General features: G+C 45.3%; 1 protein-coding gene across 5 annotated transcripts in view; it reads right to left on the bottom strand.

Annotated features, from left to right (window-relative positions):
- The window catches only part of AFAP1 (actin filament associated protein 1), a 179,272-nt gene that overhangs the window by 135,408 nt on the left and 16,464 nt on the right, over positions 1-27,400 (bottom strand). Inside the window, exon 1 of one of the 5 annotated variants that reach the window (XM_055385387.2) lies at positions 14,426-14,534. The exons of 1 other annotated variant lie outside the window; for it this stretch is intronic. The gene's annotated coding sequence lies outside the window, so the exon portion shown is untranslated. Of the gene's footprint in view, positions 1-9,785; positions 9,959-10,902; positions 10,954-14,425; positions 14,535-27,400 lie in introns of those variants that run through there. 3 more of the 5 variants (XM_063705173.1, XM_063705172.1, XM_055385385.2) reach the window with 3 other exon arrangements.

Below are 27,400 nucleotides of genomic sequence, written 5' to 3'. Positions count from 1 at the left end.
AAGAGGTTTTTTACATACACCTTTGGTTTTCCAGCTAAGGAATGTCAATCTGCTCCCCAGAATGAGGACTTAGAAGTTACAAGACAAACTAAATAATACTGAACACCAACATGACGAACCTCCTAAAATAAAGCAAGCACCTCCAACGAGGGGTCTGATCACTCTCGACTTCCTTCCTCCCACCTCTACCCACTCCCTCCCCAACCCCATGGTCTGTAAAACAGCTCTTCTCAAGTCACTTGATGACATCCCTGTTGCCAAGTCCAGCTATCAAGGCTCAGTCCTCACTCCCCCCACACCCAGGGCTCAGTCCTCACTCCCCCTACACCCAGGGCTCAGTCCTCACTCCCTCCACACCCAGGGCTCAGTCCTCACTCCCCCTACACCCAGGGCTCAGTCCTCACTCCCCACACACCCAGGGCTCAGTCCTCACTCCCCCTACACCCAGGGCTCAGTCCTCACTCCCCCTACACCCAGGGCTCAGTCCTCACTCCCCCCACACCCAGGGCTCAGTCCTCACTTCCCCCCACACCCAATGCTCAGTCCTCATTCCCCACCCCGGCCCCCAACCGCCCGGCAGCACGATGCCTGGCAGCATGTGACACAGTGTGACACGGTGTATCTCTGGCCCATTCCTCTGGAAACAGTTCCTTTGGTTTTGTCACCTACGTGGCTGGTCTCTGCTGGCTCCCCTTCTCTTCCCAACCTCTGAAGACGTTTGGTCTAGAGACTCTTTTCTTCTCCTAATTCTATCCACTCCCAAGGTGATTTCCTCCAGTCCCATGATGTTTATCTTCAGTTTGGCCCTCTACCCTCAACTCCAAACCATTTCCAACTGCCTTCTTTGGGGAGGCTGAGCGCAATCTCATCTTACAGAGGGTCAAAGAGGTGATGAAAAATAATGAAAACACACCTCCAAGGAAGCTGTTGATGATGAATTTTGAAAAACAGGACATCAGAGTAAATTCAGTTATGCAAACTGAGGATCTGCTGTTTACGAACAAACGGTAGGAAAACATGTAAGAACTGTAGGCTCAATTCCATATAAATGGAGCTGAACACACAACTACAGCTACAGCCTCTTGCTAGCCCTGTGTGCATTCAGATGCTTCTTCTCCTTGATCACAGAATCCGCTAATCCTATCTTGGGAACTACTCATCTTCTTTGGAGTCTCTTGCATTCTGCTTTTTCTCCCCAACGCTTGTTTTTTTTTGTTTGTTCGTTTTTGTGGTTTTTTTGAGATGGAGTCTCACTCTGTCACCCAGGCTGGAGTGCAATGGCGTGATCTCGGCTCAATGCACCTCAGCCTCCCGGGTTCAAGCAATTCTCCTGCCTCAGCCTCCAGAGTAGCTGGGACCACCTGCATGCGCTGCCATGTGTGACTAATTTTTGTATTTTTAGTAGAGATGGCGTTTCACCATGTTGGCCAGGCTGGTCTCGAACTCCTGACCTCAGGTGATCCGCCTGCCTCGGCCTCCCAAAGTGCTGGAATAAGTGCTGGAATTACAGGCGTGAGCCACTGCACCCGGGCAACACTTCTTGGCATCTCTTTTTGGACCTCAAATTTAGCATGCCCAAAACGCACTTTTGATTCCCCCAGCTATAACCCACTCCTCCCATAGTCTTCCCCATCCCAATAACAGCGTCTCTAGTCCAGAGTCCTTGACATCATCCTTAAAACTTCTTTTTCTCTCTCGTCATCCAACCCATTTAAACTCTCCTTTCAAAATATGTGCCAGACCTAACCACTCCTCACCTTCCTCATCCTTTCCAACCAGGTCCAGCCTTCATCATAGCGCTCTGGGTTACTGGAAAAGCCTCCCAATCACCGGGCACCGTGGCTCACGCCTGTAATCCCAGCACTTTGGTAGGCCAAGGCGGGTGGATCACCAGAGGTCAGGAGTTCGAGACCAGCCTGGCCAACATGGTGAAAGCCCTCTAATAAAAATACAAAAAATTAGCCAAGCATGGTGGTAGGTGCCTGTAATCCCAGCTATTCGGGAGGCTGAGGCAGGAGAATCGCCTGAACCCACAGGCAGAGGTTGCAGTGAGCCAAAATCATGCCATTGCATCCAGCCTGGGTGACAAGAGCGAAACTCCATCTCAGAAGGGAAAAAAAAAAGCCTCCCAACCCACCTCTCTCCTTCCGCCTTTCACCCTACCCTGCATTCTACCTTCCACTCTCAAACATTTCAGAAAAAAAAAAATTATATCCACAGAAAGAGAAAGTGCAAATGGGGTGAAATGTTTGGGGAATCTGAGGGAAGAGCATATGGGAATTCTCTGTACTATTTTTGCAACTTTTCCATAAGTCTGGATTATTTCAAATTCAAGAGTTAAACAAAGAAAAAGAAAAAAACAACAACACTATCTCCCTTTGTGAACCCATCGTGTCTTTCCCCTGGCAACTTAAGGACGCTCTCAACTAAGCACATCTATTTTTTCACGAACACTAAAAGAACCCTTGCCTAGTTTCGTCTTTCTGTGCTGGGCAGTAGAAGTGTGTGTGTGTGTGTGTGTGTGTGTGTCTGTGTATTTCATATATATGCGTGTGTATATATGTGTGTGTGGTGTGTGTATATACAGAGAGGGAGAAATATATATGTGTGTATATATATAAACATATAAATGTATATATAATGTGTATATATATATACATTTGTATATTTACAATGGTATTGTATATACACAAATGTATATATATAAATATATGTGTGTGTATATATATATATAAATAATACATACCCCACAGCCTGTCCTTAACCAGTTCTAAACTTAGTGGGAAAAATACCTACCTAAGCAGAGAATTTCAAAATAATATGATGAATATTTTAATAGACAGATGCGTTGGTATGGAACATGCTGCTAAGACACATAACCTCCTAGATAGGGCAATGAATGAACTAAGTTTTGCACCTATAGGCACCCCCACTGATATCCTCACAAACTTTTACAGTTATACGCATTTGCTTCCCTCAGGACCCCCATATCATAAGGGTTAGTCCCAGAGCCTAGCAAGTTCCTACTACAGCTGTCACACATATGCCATTCAAGAAACAGTGGCTGGGTGAATGACGAGTTAAGAACTGTTTGTCAGCCAGTGCTCACTAATACAACACGCACTGGTATGCAAATTATATTTGTGTTGAAAACAAGCGCAGGATCACAAATTATCTTCCCTCGAGAAAGGCAGACCTCAAAAACTTCTTTACCCTACTAAAGCACATTATAAGAAGCTCCGCTTACATAAAAGAAAACCTCCTCATTTGTTATCAATGGCATGTAAACCTAATAAGCCTCCACCTCTGATAACATCTCTTCCATCCCCAGGGCTAGATAAAGGAGGTTCTGAAAACCCTTGTAATTGTGGAGGTGGCTCCCAGCTCTGACAGTCTTGAACCCTACAGGAGCCGAGGTTAGATAGCAGAATAACAACAAAGGGAAGCATCAGCAGGCTTCCAATATGTTTGAACCAGAGATGGCAAATAGGCTTCAACCAACTGAAAACACCAAAGATTCATAGTGGCCACCTGAGGGGTTGTGCTCTTTAAAAATAAATAAATAAATAAATAAATAAAAAAGGAAGGGGTCAAGAATCCATCAGGTCTGAATGAGAAGTGTATCAGTGACTAACACCCCATATGGCAAAAGTACTCAGGTGCGTTTTGGTTACTCACAGCTTCAACAGTATTCAAAGGCATGTACTTCCCTAAGACTAAGCCATGGCAAATACCCCCAGCAACTCTGCCAGGAGAACATCCAACATGTATTTGGCTAGAAATACAGTTGTCTTTAACAAATTAACACCGAATAAATCCTGACTTATTAGAGCCTGCAAGAATGCCATTCTCAATGATAACAGTTATCACTAAAATCTCCAAAAATCTGCGACCCTGCAAGAAGGAACTGTGACAGAGCAGGCCACACATCCAGAATGCTTCCAACACTGCCTGTCACAGAATAAAAGAAATGAAACCCCCCCAAGAATGTCTTTGCTCACATTCAGCCAATTGTTCCTTTGTGCGCATCTCTGTGCTAAAATGGCCATTCTTCCCCACAGCCTGAAGTTGTATGCTAAAATAAATGAGACTCAGATGAAGCCAGAAACGTGCAGATGTGAGGAAACCAACACAAACTAAGTCGGCTGGACAGTGTGGCCAGGAGGATGGTGCTTCCCAGGAAGCAATTACTTCATCTCTGCCCATGAAGCAGGCAGCTGTCATTGTCCCCCAGGCCCACGCCAGCGACTCCAAGTAGGTTATAACGAAACTACCTCTAACAATCAACTTAAATACACCACACAATTGGCTTCTGAAAGGGTACCTTGTAACCAACAAGAAACTATAAGCACAACTTTGAAAAACTGTACAACTAAAAACCTTGGAAATGGATAAACACTGCCACATTTTGACTCAAATACTGTTACGTGGTGGCACTGCAATAATTCACTGAAACAAAAGAATGAATGAGGAATACATTTATATAGGAATCAGAGGAAGCACGACTAATCATTTAAAGAAATAGGTCAAGAAACTGCTAGGTTCAAATGCTACCCTGAGACACCGTCAGGGCCTCGGGCAAATTCACTTCTCTTGGTCCTGTTTCTAAGTTCATCAAAAAACAGCTTTGGGCTAGGGAATCTGTTGCTTTCCAATGCCTTCCTTCCGCGATTCCAGTGCAGATTTTAGGACTGCTCTCCCACTTGGTATATGAAAGCACTTTCTATGTATAACAGCAAGAGTACATTTCTGTGTTGAATGCAGTTTGGGACCTACCCTATGAGCAAGAATATAATCATGTAACTTTAAGCATGACCACAAGGCATACTCTGAATAAGGATAACACATAAGATGTGGCCATATGCCTGTGCGTACCTAGCAGGGGGATGGGGAAGTCTCATTTAATGAAGCCAAGGGTGCCTGTTGCACCTTAACATCCTCACTCCACATCAAGTTCACAACATCCTTCTGACATCAAATCACAGGTATCACATACTTTTCCACACTTTCCACCGAAGATTAAAATATGCAGAGCACCATGATAAAGACGCCTCCATCACCAGCATGTTGGCTCTCACTCTGTGGAATTACATACTTCCGGTGCTAAATGATCACCAGGCTGCAGCGGCAAGCAAGACCGGTCTCTGTGGGGACAGCAGCCCCTGCAGCAGCACCACTCCTGTCGCCACAGTCTGATGCAGCTGCAGAGAAGCTGTGGCTGAGGCCATTCACTTTGTGAGAGAACCGCACAGGAGGGAAAAGGTAGGGAAGGTAGGGAAGAGGGCAGGTGCAGAGCCAGGGAAGGACCTGTGATGAGAACGGAAAGGAATGCGCCTCCCTGTACGCACACTCAGATTTTATGAAGATGTGGACAGGGGGCTGAACTGGATGCATGAGAACATTCCTCCAAGTTCCTTTGCTGTTTTTCTAAATATTGACGTAAAATCTGAACTCAGACACAATTTTTTCAAATCACTTCAATCAGCATCTTTGTCTGGTGCTCAGCATCATATCTACATGATCATCTAGAAAACCAACTTCTGTTCTAAGGCTCACATCTTCCTATAAAGTCCCAGAGATTTTATAGTGGAATGCACCCCTCATTTGCATCAACAACACACACAACTACCATTAAAGAAACGCTTAATTTGCTTATATAATTTTTTAAACACCCAGATTTGAAACACAATAGAGAAGACAACTTTTGATAGCTCTGCTTTTGAACTGCGGGTGGAGCAAATAACCTGCCATGATTTCTAACCGGTCAACAACCCGTCTTCCCTGACTGCAATAGGAGCAATCTTTCTGAGCTCAGGATGAAAAAGAACCCAGCTGGTTAGAGGACAGATAATAATCAGTTCTCAGCGGGCTTCCCGGGTCCCAAATCCCCATGTGATACGTGGAAGTAAAAAGCTATCAATGACCAAGCATCTGAACGCTTATCCCACCTCGCCATCTGGTTCTCCTGCCATGCAAATTTAAAATTAATAAGCCTGCTATTAGAGAACAGAGTTGGTGCTGCATCTGTCTTCCTAAAATTATGGATAATTATCAGCCCACAATGGCTGCTAATCAGATTTGAGTGGTCCCTTAGACAGGAAGCTAAAGTGCATCAGCCCTAGACTGAGAAGAAAACAGAAACTGGAATGCTCTAGGTTTGATTTTTTTTCCCCTTGTTCTAAAGTTGCTGTTTCCGAATCTCCTTCTATTGTCGTGTTTATAAAATGTATGAGAAACGGGGACATTTAAAGACATCATAGAAACGGCCACTCTTTCTAGGTACAAACCTTGTGAACATAATTTTCATCTGCTGGGCTTTTTCTCCACAAACTGTGACCCTGGAGTACATTTTCTCCATTGTGGTTACACATTCAGAGTCGGGGAAGATGGCTTTAGCAGTAAGGCAGGGAGTGCAGTGAGAAGTGACCGGGCACTGGGAGGGGCAGACAGGGACTCTACCGCGGTGGCCTGGAGCGCTCCTGGGCCTCAGCCTTTACTTTTCTATCTGTACAAGGGATCTAAAGGCCCATGATTCTAGGCCACAACAGCTCTTCATACACACATACACAAACATTACACACCTATGTGAAAAGCTATGATACTTGGCTGATTTCCTGAAGAGGTTATCTTGTATCATTTCTACTCAAGTACTCCACCTCCTTCCCGGCAAGTATCTGCGCCACCTCCCTCCAGGCAAGTATCTGAGGATGATGGGCTATCCCACAACAATGTGTGTAATCTCTCCTGCTTACGATCCCTATTCACAGAGCATTTTCCAAAAGCATTTGTCATGAAGTGACAGAAGAAAGAAGAATAAGGTTCTTTCAGCCGATTGATTCATTCATTCATTCAACAAATATTGACTAACTATCTATGTGCCAGGCACTGGTCATATAACAGGGAACATATATTTTTGTAGGTAGAGACAGACAACCAAAAAGTATGTTAAAGAGCAATCAATGCTGTACAGGAAAATACACCAGGAAACAGGGAAGAAGAATACCCCTAGCCACCCTACACTGGGGTGACGCTAGCGTTACAAAGTGGAAACAGCGACCAGGCGCGGTGGCTCACACCTGTAATCTCAGCACTTTGGGAGGCTTAGGCATGCAGATCACCTGAGTTCAGGAGTTCAAGATCAGCCGACCAACACGGGGAAACCCCGTCTCTACTAAAAATACAAAAATTAGCTGGGCATGGTGGTGCACACCTGTAATCCCAGTTACTCAGGAAGCTGAGGCACAAGAATCACTTGAACCTGAGAGGTAGAGGTTGCAGTGAGCCGAGAAAGTGCCACTGCACTCAAGCCTGGGCGACACAACAAGACCCTGTCTCAAAAAAATAAAAAATAAAAATAAAATGTAAACAGAGAATAAGATACCAAAAGAAAGAACATGAAAGATTAATTGTAACAAAAGCCTCTGTAAGCTGATACTTTCCTTCCTGGATCCTTGTCCCTCACAAATGGAAAAAAAGGAGGTGGGCGGGCAGCATCAAAATGATGGTGATGTTTTAAGATGGCTTCGGGTTTCAGATGTCTGACAGCCATCCTCATGTACTTCAAGGAAAAAGCTCTGTAAGCCATCTGGGCAATGATTTAATGTCTTTTCTTTTTTTTTTTTTCCAGAGAGTTTTTAAAATACAGGAAAATGTGTGTGTTTATTTGGCTGTTCTGTGCCTGCACACGTGCAAACTGTGCTAACAGATTTTTCCATGTTTTGCTGAATTTGCCAGCTTGCCATAAACAGGCTTCCATGTCTTTTCTTAATTGTCTATAAATAGCACAAACACCCAAAAATGCAAATCAAGACAAGCTGTCCCTTCAACTGCTGCTGCCATGATGACAGCGAACGACAATTGGCCAAACCAATACGTGGAGACTGAAGCTGTCCGGCAGAGTGCACGGGGCCGACTGCTTTTCCCATAGCATTTAAAGAAACAAGCGGAAACGGCTCTCCACACAGGACAGACACGTCCTTTGTTCTTTGAATTAATACTGCCAATGCCCAAAATACTTTCTCCATCACACTATCTATATGGAATTCAAGTTCCTTCCAATACCATGAGTAACGCCAGTGATAGACTATGTTTAGCCATAATGACCCATTAGCATTCTTTTTCCTCTAAAATGTTGAAATAATAACATTTAGTGTGCACTCACGAGGTGCCAGGCTCTGAGTTTTATCTCGTCTAGTTCTCGTTGAAATCCTGTAAGATCAGTACCATATTCTCTCATTTTTCATAGATGAGTTAACTGAGGCATAGAAAGATTAAGTAAGTTGTCCATGGTCACAGGTTATTTAGTAACTTTTCTCCAAACTTTCAAAAGTTAACTACTGCCACTATTACAAATGGTTTTTTTGTTTGTTTGTTTGTTTGTTTTGTTTTGAGACGGGGTCTTGCTCTGACCAGGCTGGAGTGCAGTGGCGCGATGATGGTTCACTGCAGCCTCGACTTCCTGGGCTCAAGTGATTCTGGCACCTCAGCCTCTCAAGCTGGGATTACAGGCATGAGCCACCACACCTGGCTAATTTTTTAATTTTTATGTTTTGTAGGGATGGGGCTTTGCTATGTTGCCCAGACTGTCCCGAACTCTGGGCTCAAGTGATCCTCCCAGCTCGGCCTTCCAAAGTGCTGGGATTACAGGTTTAGGCCACTGTGCCCAGCCCTACAATTGTGACTTATACAAAATCAGAGCAGTGAGCAGGGAGAGAACAGAGACTGCAGCGAGTCTCCTGGCTGTTGCAACACCATATCCCTCCTCCATACCGTAATGTGTCTACACCCACCAAGCTCCTAGAAGTTGAAGGCATGCCAGCTCAGAGACTAAACAGCAGGAAAGAAAGAGCAAGATGCATACACGTGTCTTGATTTCAGCTCGAGCGTGCCTCTCTCCCCTGCAGCTGCACAGGCAGAAACCAGGGGCCATGATTCTGAGGCAGCGTGTTTGGTTCCTAGCAGGTAATCTTTTGGGAGACCATCCCATAAAATTAGTGTTACACTTCTCAAAAAGGAAGTGTGACTTTTATAGAAAAATCTATTCCATTTGGGAGAAAGGTCTAATAAAACCACAAAAGGATAATACATTCATACAACAACAAATTAAATTCATCTGTCACAAACTGAAATCCCAAAGCCCTCTGGGCGCACAGCTGCTTTTCTGAGCTGAAATTCAACTCCAGTTGAGAAACAGGTCAACTTTTCTAAAAAGACTTCTTTTTCACATGCCTTAAATAAAAATTCCTTTCCCTCACTTGTCATTTTCCAGATTTAATGGCTCTGTTGGCCTTTCTCTCATTTAGGCCATGAGCACTGACTGCATGTCTGCTGCAGCCGGGACTCCAAGGGAAGCACCCTAGGGAACACAGATGACCGCAGCACAGTGACACCCTCCTCAAGAAGCACACACAGGGAAGGCAAGATGATACAATCACAACCTTCACACAGAAAAGAACTTGGCATCCATACCCCGTCCCATTTCTAGAACAACGATGCTGATTCAGTAACATTTACCGAACAGCCTGCAGTGTGGAGGCAGGCAGGCATAAGGGGGCTCCATGCGGGGAAGAGCACCTTCTGCAGGGGGACACGCATGCAACGTGGAGGCAGGAGACGCCCCCACGCACAAGGGCCAGCCTGGGGGCCTGCAGAAATGCCCATGCATCTGGGAGGAGGGAGAGAGGACAAGATACCTCAATGCTCCAAAATGAATAGAAACCTCCCAAGAACCTCTCTCCAAATAGGGCAGGGATTTACAAAAGACCAAACCCAGCATGCAGAGTTACCTGAGCAAAGCGCCACGAGAGTGACCTATCGAGGAAGAAACAGGGTCACTAGAAGCCCGAGCCTCTACTCCCAGCTCTGCGACTCATTCACCCTATGACCTCGCTGAAGGCTCTTAGCTTCTGTGAGCCACAAGAGAATCACGGGGCAACAGAAGATACGAAAGCTGCCCTGCCTTTTTCACAGAACTGCTGAGGGAATAAAATCAGATAATGGATTTTAAAATTCTCTGTGAATTACGAAGCAAAAAACAAACGTATGAAATCATTCTTATCATTAATAACAGCACTGTAAAATTAAGAGCAGAGTTAAGACTACAGCATTTTCCACCCCCCTACTCCGGAGAAAAATAGTGAGTCCAGCCGATGTATTTGGGCAACCGCAGTATCTAGGCTTCGAGAGCCTCAGACAGCTCATGAACTCTGACAGTATCACTCTGGCCCAGTGCTCATTAAGTTCTCCAAGACAGCCAACTGACATAAAATACTACAGCTTTTTCAGATGGGCTTGAAGCCCTCCAAACTCACAGCACAGCTAAACAACGAAGAGGTTTTCTGCCACTAGACTCAAAAGCTGGCTTTTGTAGATTCCCACAGAAAGAACATTCAAGGCCAGGCGCGGTGGCTCACGCCTGTAATCCCAGCACTTTGGGAAGCCAAGGTGGGTGGATCACCTGAGGTCGGAAGTTCAAGAACAGCCTGGCCAATATGGCGAAGCCCCATCTCTACTAAGAATGCTGGCGGGCACCTGTAATCCCAGCTATTCGGGAGGCTGAGGAGGAAGAATCGCTTGAACTCGGGAGGCGGAGGTTGCAGTGAGCTGAGATCGCGCCACTGCACTCCAGCCTGGGTGACAAAAGCAAAACTCCACCTCAAAAAAAAAAAAAAAAATTTCAAATGTCACGTGATGGTATTAAATTTCCTGTGCTATGCAACACAGAGAAATGCTACAACGTTGAAATCCTGAAAAACATATTCATAAAAAGCATTTAGCGACTTAAAAGGCATTCAATACAACCTGTAACAGTGAGTTCCCCTCCTCTTTCCAGCTAATTCCACTAATGCTGTGACCTTAACAATGCTTTTGCTAAAACAGAGGAAAATTTATAGGACCACTTACCCCTCAGCTGACAGCTAAACCACTGCTTCTCCCTGGGGTCACTAAAGATGACCTTTACCCAAAACTAGGCTGCAACGTCCCTGTAAATGTTGACTAACAATTTCAAAATCCCCATGTTCTTTGTCCATGCCTAAGGAAGATGAATTGAAACCAGATATCTCAAAGTCAGAACCAACAGAGGCCTTAAACATCAGATGGCCCAACCCCTTCTTTGACAACCGAGGGATCTAAAGCTGAGATTATGGAAGAAAATAGCCTGTTTAGTAACAAAGCGAAAACCAAAGCCGAGTCACCTAACCTCTGGTCCAGAACTCCTGCAACAATCCAGCACCCATACAGGACCAGTCTCCCTAACCAGAAACTCCGAAATCTATAACTTTTTGAGCGCTGACGTGACGCTCAATGAAATGTTCATTGGAGCAGCTCAGATTTTGGATTTTTGAATTCAGGATACTCAACCAGCAAGTATAATACAAATATTCAAAAATCCAAAAATGTAAAAAAATCTGAAACACTTCTGGTTCCAAGCAGTTTGGATAAGGGATATTCAACCTGCATTTTTTTTTCCTCTAATGAAGGAAATTAAAAATGAGGCCCGAGCAAAGCCATTTAATCCATACTAAAGCCATTCAATAGTTTAATTAGCACCCATTTAAAGTTAAGTGCTACCCAGAGATATTTAAAAGCATGAATACATACACGCCTATAATCCCAGAACTCTGCAAGGCTGAGGCGGGAGGATCACCTGATGTCAGGCGTTCAAGACCAGCCCAGCCAATGCGGTGAAACCCCGTCTTCACTAAAAATGCAAAAATTAGCCGGGCGTGGTGGCACACACCTGTTATCCCAGCTACTCAGGAGGCTGAGGCAGGAGAATCGCTTGAACCTGGGGGGAGCACGTTGCAGTAAGCCGAGATCACACCACTGTACTCCAGCCTGGGCGACAGAGCAAGACTCTGTCTCAAAAAAAAAAAATTAATTTAAATTGTGTTTTAACATGGAGCCCAAGTTCCCAGAACACAAGCCCTGCTCTATGCTCCAAGGGCACACAGGGTGCCCCTTTATCTTAATACTCGCCATATTCCATGGCAGCCCTTGGCATCACACTAGGCTTCCTGTGCATGAGGCAGGGATCATATATTATCACTTTTCTGTCCCCAATGTCTAGCCTAGAAGACACTCAGTAAATGATTACTGAATTAAGTCAGTTACTAAGATATTTTAAACTTGTATTCACAAAATTGATTTAATTGATTTAATAAGTTTACCAATGCAGCTTTGATACCACACAGCTTAAATCTCAACTTGTGGATTTATCTTGTGTTCTGCTGGATTATCATCTATTAATATTTAGGAGGCACATACTAGGTGCCTAATTCATCACTAATTGCTGGGGACCTAGCAGTGGCAAAACAACATTCCTTGTTCAAAGAGAAGTTCTAGTATAAAGAGGAATAGAAGGAACAGGCTAGATTGATGAGAGAGCTAAGAAAAAGACAGGCTGCCATAGGAAGCACCTGTTCTTGTCTGGATGGTGCATAGTTAATGAAGTCTGAGTGCTTCGTATAGCATAAGATCATCTCCTCCAAACAAGGTAATGAAGCTTTGATTCCCCAGTACCAGAAGTCACCATAAAGGTGCACATAGCCACGTGCTTAGTGTAGGAAGTGAAACCAAACAAACAAAGCTCCAACTTCTAGAGGCAACGGTCCAATTATAAAATCCTCTGGCTACATTCAATTGAAATTCAAGGTATTCAAGAGGCCAATATTTAAGTGATAAATTAACCCAATCACTTAAAACTAAAGTTTGGTTCGAGGGGTAAGGGTATACTACCTTTTACAAATTCATTAGCTCTTAATATTTACATTTAAATATGATGATGGTGGTGTCATAATAACTTTACTGAGCAGTTACTATGCATTAGGCACCAAACTAAGCACTTTACACACATATTTGCACAATCCTGTTAGATAATGACCCCTTGTCATCCCATTTCATAGATGAAAGTCAGGTTTATATAAGCTTAAAAACTTGCCTCAAACTACACAGCTAGTTAGCAAAACCCAGGCAGCCTGACTCCATAGCCCTTGCTTAAAGAAGTATTATTTATAAACTGTCCAGCACAGCAGTAGTACAAACAAGAGTTCGATAAATGCCTAAAGAGTACTTCATACCCAAAATCGTTTCCTGCCAATCAAACTAGACTTACTCTGGTTCTGCATAACCAACTGTCAAATTATTGTTTCATGAAGAAAAGGTGGAATGGGTAGAGATCAGAATAGAGTGAATAACTGGCAAATATACTTCACGGCAGGTAGGAACAGGATGTGGCATTTAGGCAATTTCCACATTTGTTTGCATAACATTTTTTTCATGGTTCCAAAGCGCAAGAGCCATTCTAAGCTAGTGAAAGCATAAGGCATGTCTATGATTCAGGACTCCAATTCACCGTGGATCAGTGGATCTCAATTTTTACTGTATATCAGAACCATCTGGGGGTTTTTAACAGAACTATAGCTGCCCAGGCTCCATTCCTGCAGATTCTATTTCAACTGGTCTGGAGTCAGCATGCATGCTTTTTTCACAGCCCCCCAGATGCAGCTAGGGTTGCAAACCACTGTCCAAGACGCTCTCACACTTTGGCTCAGTTCAACACACACTCATTGAGATCCTAAGCACTACGAATTGGGCTAAGACAAGTCAGGCTCCACTCCCTAATAATATTGGCAAAGAAACCAATCTCAGAGATTTATTCCAGTCCAAACCAAATAAATTGCCGGGTGAAAAAAATACCCTGGTATAGGCTGCCATACAAAACAACTTCCTGTATCTTCCTGGTCAGTGGCCTAGGGACTGACTCTGAGCCATGAGAATTCAGAATCAGGGAAAAATGCCAGTCTGAGGTATCTGCCACACTCCTAGCACACCCCCAAAAGCGCCCAGCTACATTTCACATCCACTGTCCTAACAAGAGTCGAAATAGGGAAAAGCAGTGCAATACAGAAAACAGAGCCTGCTGGGAGTCAAAAGACTGGGGAATTCCAGTCCTAGCCCTGCTACCAACCGGCCCGGTCGCTTCTCTCTGGTCTTGGTGTGGCCAACAGTTACAGAGAGGGTGAGGCATAAAAACAGAGATGTTAGGCAACCTCCAGAATTCAAAATACATAGAAATAAAAAAAATTAAGGTGATATCAAGGAATTTATGCCATCAACCAGAAAAGTAACTGAAGTATTCCTTTTCCCATTCTTAAGAAATCAAAAGTGGAAGCAGAAAATTGAGCAATCAGCCTACCAAGTCAACTGGGGCAACAGACTACACTCACGGATTCTGCTCACAACAGCGGGAGTAACAGACCAAAAGAAGAACTGCAGAGCATCCCTCTCTCCCCCGTTCACCCGTTGCACGAGCACGTGAGTGCATCCACAGGCAGCACCCAGTCTCCTGTTCCACTGACTCCAGCGTCCACTCACTGCGAGCCTAAGTGGCCACATGTGCTACGATGCTGTCTCATCTCCTCACCATAGACATCTCTGCTGGAGGTATGTGATAGACGAAAATCACGGAGGCCTAGGGAGGTTGAGACACGTATTCCCACTGCGGTGAGGGCATGCTTGAGAGGCACCCCACGACTGGGCCCTCCTTGCCACTCTCCTCAGTAATCACTCCCAGACCAGAGCACCGAGGGGTGGATCTTCTTCCTCTCACTTTTTTCAGCCCCTTGGCTGACCCAGCATTCCCCAGAAAGCTATCGAGTCCTGGCAGCTCTGAGGCCACAAAGCCATAAACGCACGGGACACACAGCCCATCTGTCTCCAACGGGTCTTTTACTTGTCATGCTGGTCATTTCTACGAGCAGATGGGTTGAGAAAGACTTGGCAAGTTACCACGAAATGACCCCTCCACTCCTCCCTGGGGGAAGGCTGACTAGCGAGCCAGGACGGCTTTCTTCCCCCACTCCCTGCATTCCTGTCCCTAAGGAGCCAGAGACAATCCCACCAAATATAGGCAGGAGACAGCCGCCTCCTTCCTACAGCTGGAGGGGGGAAGGGTCCTCTTGGGCCTTTCTAAGTGCATGAAAACCAAACTGTGAGCTGTACTGACCCGGGCCTCGCCCATGTTGCAGGCATGTACAACACAGGCACCCAGTGGTATCATCAGGCAGAACTATGCATGTGCTTTCTATCGTTTTCATACAATGATTCCAGAGCCGCTATTCACACAGCTCCACTTCTCACACAAATGACATGCTTTACTGATTGCACAGCATTTTCACCATGCCCCTCATCCGCTCCTCCCAGCAGCCTTGTGTGATCCCTTGAGTATGCTTCCTCATCTCCATTTTTTAAGAAATGGAGTTTCTGAGTTTATGAAACCAAAACTTTCCCAAGAATATCCAGCTAGTATTAGAACCAGGATATAAGGGCCTCTGATTCTAGAACCAGTACTTGTGCCACTATTCCACACGGGTCCCTCCAGGGATTTCTGCCTGATATTAAAATGCAGACAGCAAATCCATCTCTCCAGCGTCCTGGGGTTCTCTATAGACAAGAAGTAAAACTTCTAACAGAAAGCTTACACTTATTTGGAAGGCTACCTGGGATATTTCTTTTAAGTTAGTTTGTTCATGTTTTGGAAAGATTGTTCCAATGGCAACACGGGGAATGAAATATAGAAAGGATTCCATGATAAGGCAGAGTTATTAGGTGGCTCTTACAACAGTTCAAATGCAGCATGAGGCGCAACCAGAAAGGACAGAGAGAAAATACATTTGAAAGAAATGCAAAATGAAGTCCACACAGACCCAGGATGGAAAAAAGGGTATTATGCATGATGGTGGTTTCTAGTTTGAAAGACCGATGAACAAGGACGTCATTAACTATTGCAGAGTGGTATCCGGGACCTGGGTGCACCAGTTTGTTTAACCATTCACCTGCTGAGTGGTGTCCGGGGCTGTTTCCAGTTTCTGGCGTTTTATAAATAATGCTGCTATGAACAGATAGATATGGCTTTTGCGTGAACATACGTCTTCATTTCTCTGGGATAACTGCCCATGAATGTGAGTGCTGCGTCCTATGGCGATTGCACATTTAGTTTTTTAAGAAACTGTCCAACTGTTTTCCAGAATGGCTGTGCCATCTTCCATTCCTGCCAGCCAAGTGTGAGTGATTCCGTTTCCCTGCATCCTCACCAGCATTTGGTTTTGTTATTACTTTTTATTTTAGCCATTCTGATAGGTGTATAGTGATGTGGCTTTAGCGTGCATTTTTCTGACGGCTAATGATGTTGAACATCTTTTCACTTGCTTATATGTTATCTGAAATGTCTCTTCATGTCTTTTACTCATTTTCAAAGTAGATGGTTTGGTTTTACTGCTAAATTTTGATAGTTCTTTATATATTACAGATATGAGTCCTTTATCAGACATGTGGTTTGCAATTAGTTTCTCCCAGTCTGTAGCTCCTCTTTTCATCTTTATTTTGCATTTTACATTTTAGTCCGTGACCCATTTTGAGTTAATTTTTGTATGAGGTATGAGGTTTAGATCAGAGTTCAGGGTTTTTTTCTATGAATAATCAGGTAGACAGCAATTCTTTTTAAGAGACAAGGTCTCACTCTGTCACCCAGGCTGGAATGCAATGACAAGATCATAGCTCACCGCAGCCTTGACTCTTGGGCTCAAGTTATCCTCCTGCCTCAGCCTCCTGGAGTAGCTGGGACCACAGGCAGGTGCCACCATGCCCAGTTAATTTTTTTAGTTTTTGTAGAGATAGGATCTTGTGCCATGTTATCCAGGCTGGTCCGAAACTCCTAGGCTCAAGTCATCATCCCACTTATATGGGGCCAGGCACAGTGGCGCATGCCTGTAATCACAGCACTTTGGGAGGATGAAGCAGGAGAATCACTTGAACCCAGGAATTCCAGACCAGCCTGAGCAACATAGGGAGGCCCTGTCTCTGCAAAAAATTTTAAACATTAGCTAGGCATGGTGTTGCACAGCTGTGGTCCCAGCTACTTGGGAGGCTGAGGTGGGAGGATCTCTTGAGCCTATGAGGCTGAGGCTGCAGTGAGCCATGATCGCACCACTACACTCCAGCCTGGGAGACAGTGAGACCCTGTCTCCAAAAAAAAAAAAAAAATGTTAGCGCATCACCCATATTAAAGATGGGTATTGTCTTTGTGAAACTTTAATTACAATTATATAATGGACATGTAAAATGTCCAGCTTGAAAGTTTGAAAAATATATAACTCTAAGTATCCTTACCTTAAAATTCTGATTCCTACCTAAGATATCGCATACTGTTTACATAAGTATCACAATGCCTGGACAACAACTAAAAATGTATAAGAAGAAGAAAATGAGCATGTATGCCTATTAATTAAGGTATATTTCCCACTTATTACATAAAAAAGTCATCACTGCAAACCCCTGTGACTGTATCTAAAGCAAGCCTAAAGTTTTACTTCTCTATATTATAAAATGCAAGGCTAAAATTCAAGTACTACACATTGCCTGAAGCCAAGTTTAGTTAAAACAAATGCCTAGGGTCTATATCAAAAATATGAAAATGCTAGCTGCTTCATAGCCATTCCAATCTAAGTTCAGCTTTTTCTAATCGACACATAATTGTATACTGTACATATGTATGGGGTACATACACTGATGTTATAATACAGGTAATGTATGTGATCAGAATAATTAGCATATCCACCATCTCAAACATTTATCATTTCTTTGTGTTGGTAACGTTCAATACCCTTCCTCCAAGTATCTGGAACTATATATTCTTTTTTTTTTTTTTTTTTTTTTTTTTGAGACAAAGTCTCACTCTGTCGCCCAGGCTGGAGTGCAGTGGCGCGATCTCAGCTCACCGCAACCTCTGCTTCCCAGGTTCAAGCGATTCTCCTGCGTCAGCTTCCCTGGTAGCTGGGGTTACAGGCACCCACCACCACGCCCAGCTAATTTTTGTATTTTTAGTAGAGACGGGGTTTCGCCATGTTGGCCAGGCTGGTCTCGAACTCCTGACCTCAGGTGATCCACCCACCTCGGCCTCCCACAGTGCTGGGATTACAGGCATGAGCCACTGTGCCCAGCCTGAAACTATATATTCTTGTTATCCACATAAGAGAACACGTGGTGTTTAACTTTCTGTCCCTGGCTTATTTCACATAATGTCCTCCAGTTCCACCCACGTTGCTGAGAATAACAGGACTTCATCCTGTGTTACGGCTGAATAGTACTCCACTGTGTATAAAGACCACATTTTCTCTATCCATCATGTGCTGTTGGACACCGAGGCTGATTCCATATCTTGGCTACGGTGAACAGCGCTGCAGGAAACACAGAGGTGCAGATGCCCCTCCGACATTGATTTCCTTTTTTTGGGTATCTACACAGTAGTGGGGCTGCTGGATCACACTGTGGTTTTATTTGTAGTTTTCTCAGGAACCTCCATACTGTTTTCCATAGTGGCTGCACTAGCTTACTCTTATTCTTTTTCTCTCTTTGAGACAGTCTCACTGTTGCCCAGGCTGGAGTACGGTGGCGCGACCTCGGCTCGCTCACTGTAGCCTCCACCTCCCAGGTTCCAGAGGTTCTCATACCTCAGCCTCCCAAGTAGCTGGGATTACGGGCGCCCACCACCACACCCAGCAAATTTTTGTATTTTTTAGTAGAGATGCGGTTTTACCACGTTGGCCAGGCTGGTCTTGAACTCCTGACCTCAAATGATCCGCCCACTTCAGCCTCCCAAAAGTGCTGGGATTACAGGCGTGATCCACCACACCCAGCTAATTTTTGTATTTTTAGTAGAGACAGGGTTTCACCATGTTGGCCAGGCTGGTTTCAAACTCCTGACATCAGGTGATCTGCCCACCTCGGCCTCCCAAAGAGCTGGGATGTCAGTGTGTGCCCCCGCGCCCAGCCAGCTGCTCTAGTTTACATTCCCCCCTACGGTGCATAAGAGTTCCCTTCTCTCCATATCCTCACCAGCACTTGTTATTTTTTGTCTTTTTGATAATACTCATCCTAACAGGTGAGATGATATCTCACTGTGGTTTTGATTTGCATTTCTCTGATTATAAGTGATACTGAGCATTTTTTTTCACATATTTTTTGGCCATTTGTATGTCTTCTTTCAAGAAATGCCTGTTCGGTCGGGTGTGGTGACTCAAACCTGTAAGCCCAGGTACTCAGAACGCTGAGGAAGCAGGACTGCTTGCGCCTCGACCAGCCTAGGCAACAGAGCAAAACCCTATCTAAAAAAAGAAGAAGAAGGAAAAAGAAATATCTGTGTCTGTTCAGCTTTTTGACCTCCAAAAGTTAAGAGCCCATTTTGGAACCAGACGACCTGCCTGATTCAGAGACAATCTGTGTTTAGTTCTATGCTGCTACTTTCTAACGTGACTTTGGGAAGGTCCCTTAACCACTTTGAGCTCAACTTCCTCAACATTAACCAGGAATAAGTACCACCTGCCTCTGCTGGTTAAGGCTGAGGACTGAAAGGAGAACCCCCACAAAACCACTTCACAAAGCCGCCCTGCAGCAAGCCCCTCAATGGAGAGTAGCTGGTATGATCATTTGAAACTAAGTACAACTTTCTTTCTCACTTTCCCAGGCTCACTCTACATACAATTAGCAAGGAATAGCGGATAAAGGAAACCAAAATAATTACTTAATTTTTAAGAATTTTTTTAAAAGTGGGGGTGGTGGAAAAATAGGAGGGAGAGGAGGGGAAGGAAAAGCAGCCGGTCACAAGTTCTAGTCCAGGGCTCATCCACGGCCTCCTCGCTTAGGCAATCACCAGTCCCCACCTGCTGGGGAGAGGCACTTCCTCGGCTGGCTTCACCCACCTGGAAGGCACTGCTGTAGGTGTTCAGATACCAGGAGCACCTTGAAATGGGCAACGTGCTTTGGGTAGGAGACCTGCAATTTCCCCAAAGAAACCACGGCACAAAAGTGACCCACATAGGAGGTACCAACTGCTGTAAATACTTGGTGGCAAAAACTGATGTCGTGCCTTCTGTACAGGAGACACATACCCAAATAAAACTTGCCAAAACAGCAGAGAAAACAATACAGCAGACATCCAGTGCCATTCTGTCACAGAAATATTTATATCCCAAAGCCAGGGACCTCTCTGGAACACCGTGTTTATTTCCAAGTTTCATGGAGGATGTCTGATTGCCCTCACTTGCGTCTCAAAAAGCTTCCAGCCCCTGCTCTAAACCCTGTGGCTCCTCAGCAAAACCCAAAAACAAGTATCAATTTTCCTTCCAAATGGGAAATTTCCTGACCTAGCGAAACCAGCATCAAGTCCACTTACTATGAGGTAGCTGATTACAGGCGAAGCCCTCTAGTCCCAGGATGACTCCCCTCCCCCTCCCGCAGGAGTAGGAAGGGTGGGCATAGCACTGGCCTTCCAGACCACACCTCCAGGCAGTTTGAAACCATGGCTGCTCAGGTGAGCCATGATAAAAATCAAAACCAAGCATCTCTGAAAAGTGTACATGTCAAGAACCAGACCTCGGACCAGACTCAGCAGAAAGGGATGTTGCAAGGTTTGTCCAGAGACCTCCTCTTCATGCCCTCTCTCCCTGGGACCTCCCTCCTCGCAATAGGGGCCCAGGGCGAGTGGACCACTCCCTTTACCTCTAGCCCAGTGCATTTTCAGGAACAGCTCCCGGACTGTACCAGACACTGAATGTATTCACTGAATGCACTATTTCTTGAAATGATCGTAAATCACCTGACTATAACAACTGTTTTAAAAGTGTTCTCTCTCTCTCTCTCTCAGGAATCGTGCCATGAGTTTGAGCAAGCAGCTTTGCTTCTCTCTACTGCAATTCTATCATTTGCAAAATGTTCACAATTACTGTGTTCACCCATAGCACTGTTGTAAAAAGCCTTAAGACTCACTTCATGTAGCCCGCCTGGCGTACAGACCCTGCCACATGGTAAATGCCCACTGAAGGTGAGTTATCTTCAGCTATTATTACCTAGCACTCCAGCGAACAAAAGGAGTCAATCAGGTCTCACTGTATCCTCACGAAAGGATATCCATGTAGATTGCTGCGTGGGGTAGGGGGACTCAATGTTTATCAGTACTATTTTGTTTTTTACAAAGTGTACATATATATTTGTAGGTACACTGGAAAAGATCTGGAAGGAAATACACCCAGTGTTATTAGTGACTACCCCAAAGACACATTCATCCAAACATACAAAAGAAAAACACTCACTTTCTGTCTTCCATATCATTTGAACTATTTTTAATGAGCATCTATTGCTTTTGTAAAGTTTTTGAAAGGAATTTATTGCAATTTTTCTGGAGAAACAAGCAGATGCATGAAGAAGGCGGAAACGGAAGGTAAAATGGAATGAGCCTCAGAATCCAGGCCAGGCTCAGCATGCACACGAACCATGCACCTCTCACTACAACTCAACACCAGCTCTCTCTCCTCTTGGTCCAATGGCCCAAAACTTAGAGATAAAATGTCTATTGTGATCACATCAATCACACCAAGGAGTGTGGAACCACCCTTCCAAACTCCTCTGGTTCTGTGTACCTGCCCGGGGCTATTAGCTTTCCTCCTGCGTCTTTCACTGCACTGCAATCCCCTAGAGGTGGAAACGCAACCTGACACTTAGTCATCATCCCCACAACACTCAGCACCGCATAGAGACCAGGGCAGTGATGCCCACTCCGACTGTCATTCTACTTATGAAGCAAAGGACCAGGGGATAGATGGGACTTGTCTTTGGTAACTCACCAGCTGTTGCTTGAACCAGAACAAAGCCAGGTCTCCTGATGCCCAGAAAAGAACTAGTGCACGGCCCCCTAGAAACGTGGTGGAAATGTTTTGCTTGCCGTGAAAAGATGCACTACTGGAGAAGATGGGTGCAACTTCTCATGGAGCCACTCGGCCCAGATCACCAGGAAACACGGCTGCCGGAAGAGACACTCAGCCCAGGTCACCAGGAAACAGGGCTGCTGGAAGAGACACTCGGCCCAGCTCACCAGGAAACAGGGCTGCCGGATGAGACACTAGGCCCAGGTCACCCGCAAACAGGGCTGCCGGAAGAGACACTCAGCCCAGGTCACCAGGAAACAGGGCTGCTGGATGAGACACTCGGCCCAGGTCACCCGCAAACAGGGCTGCCAGATGAGACACTCGGCCCAGATCACCCGCAAACAGGGCTGCCGGATGAGACACTCGGCCCAGGTCACCAAGAAACAGGGCTGCCAGATGAGACACTCGGCCCAGGTCACCCGCAAACAGGGCTGCCGGAAGAGACACTCGGCCCAGATCACCAGGAAACAGGGCTACCGGATGAGACACTAGGCCCAGGTCACCCGCAAACAGGGCTGCCGGAAGAGACACTCAGCCCAGGTCACCAGGAAACAGGGCTGCTGGATGAGACACTCGGCCCAGGTCACCAGGAAACAGGGCTGCCAGATGAGACACTCGGCCCAGATCACCCGCAAACAGGGCTGCCGGATGAGACACTCGGCCCAGGTCACCAAGAAACAGGGCTGCCAGATGAGACACTCGGCCCAGGTCACCCGCAAACAGGGCTGCCGGAAGAGACACTCGGCCCAGGTCACCAGGAAACAGGGCTACCGGATGAGACACTCGGCCCAGGTCACCCGCAAACAGGGCTGCCGGAAGAGACACTCGGCCCAGGTCACCAGGAAACAGGGCTGCCGGATGAGACACTAGGCCCAGGTCACCCGCAAACAGGGCTGCCGGAAGAGACACTCAGCCCAGGTCACCAGGAAACAGGGCTGCTGGATGAGACACTCGGCCCAGGTCACCAGGAAACAGGGCTGCCAGATGAGACACTCGGCCCAGATCACCCGCAAACAGGGCTGCCGGATGAGACACTCGGCCCAGGTCACCAAGAAACAGGGCTGCCAGATGAGACACTCGGCCCAGGTCACCCGCAAACAGGGCTGCCGGAAGAGACACTCGGCCCAGGTCACCAGGAAACAGGGCTGCCGGATGAGACACTCGGCCCAGGTCACCCGCAAACAGGGCTGCCGGAAGAGACACTCGGCCCAGGTCACCAGGAAACAGGGCTGCCGGAAGAGACACTCGGCCCAGGTCACCCGCAAACAGGGCTGCCGGAAGAGACACTCAGCCCAGGTCACCCACAAACAGGGCTGCCGGATGAGACACTCGGCCCAGGTCACCAGGAAACAGGGCTGCCGGATGAGACACTCGGCCCAGGTCACCAAGAAACAGGGCTGCCGGATGAGACACTCGGCCCAGATCACCAGGAAACAGGGCTGCCGGAAGAGACACTCGGCCCAGGTCACCAGGAAACAGGGCTGCCGGAAGAGACACTCGGCCCAGGTCACCAAGAAACAGGGCTGCCAGATGAGACACTAGGCCCAGATCACTAGAAAAACAGGGCTGCAGATGAGACACTCAGCCCGGCCCCCGGAAAGGGAATCTGACTGAGCAGTGGAGGGAAATTCACACAGATTACCCTGGCCCAACGGCGGCAACAACATCAACAAAACAAAAAATACCTGACTGGGAAGCCAAAGCCTGGCTAGCAAATTCAAAACAGAGCCACAATCCTAGCAGCACGCATCACTGCAACACAGAGCTTCAGTCAGTGTGTGTACACTTCAGGCAGAAATGTAAAATGTCTGTGTTTTTGGAACAAGGGGGCTATTTTTGTGTGTGTGTGATGTGTCATTTTATATTGCTGAATGGAACCTGTGTTTTCATTAAACAGGTCCCACACAAACGTTTAGTAGAATCTAAGAAATGACATTTCTGAGCCGATTGAGTTCTTATCAGAACATACAAATATCCAGCCCTAAGAACAATAAACAAGCCATGTGCGAAAGAGCTTCGGGATTTTCTGTTTCACTGAATGAAACCTGCGGATTTTTTGTTTAGTCTTTTTTTTTTTTTTTTTAAGTTCTGGGGTACAGGTGCAGGATGTGCAGGTTTGTTACATAGGTAAATGTGTGCCATGGTGGTTTGCTGCACCTGTCAACCCATCACCTAGGTATTGAGCCCAGCCTGCATGCATTAGCTGTTTTTCCTAACACTCTCCCTCCCCTCACCCCACCCCCAACAGGCCCCAGAGTGTGTTGTTCCCCTCCCTGTGTCCATGTGTTCTCATTGTTCAGCTCCCACTTATAAGTAAGAACACATGGTGTTTGGTTTTCCGTTTCTGCCTTAGTTTGCTGAGGATAATGGCTTCCAGCTCCATCCGTGTCCCTGCAAAGGACATGATCTTGTTCCTTTTGATGGCTGCATAGTATTCCATGGTGTATATGTACCACATTTTCTTTAGTCTATCATTGATGGGCATTTGGGTTGATTCCCTGTCTTTGCTACTGTGAACAGTGCTGCAATGAACATACGCGTACATGTATCTTTGTAACATAATGACTTGTATTCCTTTGGATATATACCCGGTAATGGGATTGCTGAGTCAAATGGTATTTCTGGTTCTAGATCTTTGACGAATCGCCACACTGTCTTCCACAACCGTTGAACTAATTTACATTCCCACCAACAGTATTTGAATTTGGCCATTTTGAATTGAATGGTGTTAATTCCTAGATCATAAATATATTTATATACACACACAATTCATAGTCAACCCATATACTCTATCTGGTAAGTTTAACAAATATCCAAATTATTGTGTGCAAACTTTTTGGATAAAATTTGTAACTTCTAATGGAAAGGTCCATATTTGGGGTCATCTTTCTCTGGTGACGACAAAAACTAGTGGCCTTATGGGCAGTTTTTAATGCTGTAACTATAATAAATGAAAGAAGGAAAGATAATTATCAAGGAAGAGAGCTAACTGCTAAACTACACTTGCTCCCCCAATCTTCAAAGTTATACGGAAAATATAATTAACTAAACACAAAAGACATGCACAAGGTCAAAGGGTTACTAACAAAGCTACCAACCTTTCTCTTACCAAAGAAACTGCAACCCCTAAAAGACAAATAGCCTGGGCTTCTTCCTTCGAATCTCTATTTTGAAAGGTCTGAAAAGTCGAAAGACAATTTCGATATGTTTGAGACTAAAAAACAGAAATGTATATTGTTTCATAATCTACACTGTGTTTACAGGTCTGTCCTAGACTCTCAAGAAAAAAATTCCCTAAACCTGAAAAATATCTTCTACAGAAAAGCTTTATAGTCTAGGAGAGGGACTAAATAGTACATAATTACAGTATTAACTTGTCAAAAGCTAAATATATAAACTATATATTATATATATTTATGTAGGTATACCTATATATCCATAAATAAATATGGGGTTTTTTAAATACCAGTTTGCCTCCAAAGAAAATGCATTTTGAAATTAGAAGACTAAATTCAGGTCCTGAGTGAACCACACATCCTATGAGACCAGGTAGATGACCTGTCTAATCACTCTCAGCTTCAGTTTCCTACCCTATAAAATGAGAGCAAAACTTTTTTTTTTTTTTTTTTTTGAGATGGAGTCTTGCTCTGTTGCCCAAGCTAGAGTGCAGTGGTGCACTCTCGGCTCACTGCAGCCTCTGCCTCCCAGGTTCTAGCGATTCTCCTGCCTCAGCCTCCTGGGTAGCTGGGATTACAGGCGCCCGCCACCACGTCCGGCTAATTTTTTATTTTTAGCAGAGACAGGAGTTTCACCACGTTGGCCAGGCTGGTCTCAAACTCCTGACCTCAGGTGATCCGCCTGTCTTGGCCTCTCAAAGCGCTGGGATTACAGGCATGAGCCACCGCACCTGGCCACTTTTTTTTAACCTATCTATTAGACTGACAAACAAAACATCTGAGAAGAAACTGTTGGCAAGGAAATAGAAATAAGCGCCCTTACACATTGACAGTGAGATAATGGTACGATCCTAACGGAAGGGAATCCAGCAATACCCATCAACATTTAAAATGCGTAGAACCTTGGATCCTACAATTCCATTTCTAGCAATGCATCCTATGCACATATTCATGCAAATATGCAAGAATTACATACAACTCAGCATTGATTAATCCAAACGGTTGGGAACAACCTAAATACTTACTAATGGGGAACTGGTGGAGAACAGTGTTTATCTTATGCTAACATCTGTGTTTTTAAAAAGAAGACACATAGGCCAGGCACGGTGGCTCACGCCTGTAATCCCAGCACTTTGGGAGGCTGAGGCAGGCGATCACGAGGCCAAGAGATCGAGACCATCCTGGCCAACATGGTGAAACCCCGTCTCTACTAAAAATACAAAAATTATCTGGGCATGGTGGTGCATGCCTGTGGTCCCAGCTACTCGGGAGGCTGAGGCAGCAGAATCGCTTGAACCCAGGAGGCGGAGGTTGCAGTGAGCCAAGATCACACCAGCCTGGCGACAGAGTGAGACTCCATCTTGGAAAAAAAAGAAAAAAAACTGGCAACAGTGGTCACAGGGCAGTGATGGGAGTAGGACTTCCTTTCACTCTCCAGGACCTTTTGAATGTTGCTCCCTCGCTCATATTACATATTCAAAATATATGACTACAGTAAATATTTTCAATGTAACTATGAAAAAATGGGGGAATAATAATACCTAACACACAGGACTGCTGTGTAATTAAAGGACAAAAAACATTAAGTACTATCAGAGTTCAAAGGAAGAAAAATTAATTCTAGCTTGGATGTCAGAGCAGGGATCATGTAAAGGAAGTGAGTATTTCAAGTCTTGAAGGATGGAGAAGATTTAAGGAGGCAGAAGTGTGGAGACGATGTCCCAGATGAAGAACATAGGCGAAGAAGATGAAGAGACGAGAAAGTATAAATTCTAAGTGCAGCTCTCAGGCTGGGCTTCAGAACAGGGTTTAGGCAACAAGCTGGAATGCAAGGTTGATGACAGGAATGGAAACACTGAAACCCAAACTTGCATATTCACGCCCAGATCATGAGCCTTGAATGCCAAGCCGGGGAACCTGTCCTTGATCTTAACAATGAAAAATCACTGGGCCGGGTGCGGCGGCTCATGCCTGTAATCCCAGCGCTTTCAGAGGCTGAGGTGAGAGGACTACTTGGGGCCAGGAGTTTGAAACCACTCTGGACAACACAGCAAGACCCTGTCCTTACAAAAAAAATTTAAAAATTAGCTAGGCATGGTAGCATACCTGTAGTCCCAGCTACTCAGGAGCTACTCAGGAGGCTGGGGCAGGAGGATCACTTGAGCCCAGGAATTTAGGGTTACAGTGAGCTATGATGGCACTCCTGCATTCCAGCCTGAGCAACAGAGCAAGGGCGTGTCTCAAAAATAAAATAAAATGAAAAAAAAATCACTAAGAATTTGTACAGACATAAAGCAGAAAATCATACCATATATGATTTAATCCAGATATATAAGGTAAATAAGAGACGGAAAAGAGAAATTAGGAAGCTATTATAAGAAGACAAGACTCAATTAAGACATGAGCAAAGGCCCTGGGCTCACGGCGTTATCTTTATATAAAGGAATGGACTACCACATTTATTTT

Source organism: Gorilla gorilla, chromosome 3 (genome assembly GCF_029281585.2).
Source record: "Gorilla gorilla gorilla isolate KB3781 chromosome 3, NHGRI_mGorGor1-v2.1_pri, whole genome shotgun sequence".
Lineage (NCBI taxonomy): Eukaryota > Metazoa > Chordata > Mammalia > Primates > Hominidae > Gorilla > Gorilla gorilla.
This window is presented reverse-complemented; position numbering and strand designations above follow the sequence as displayed.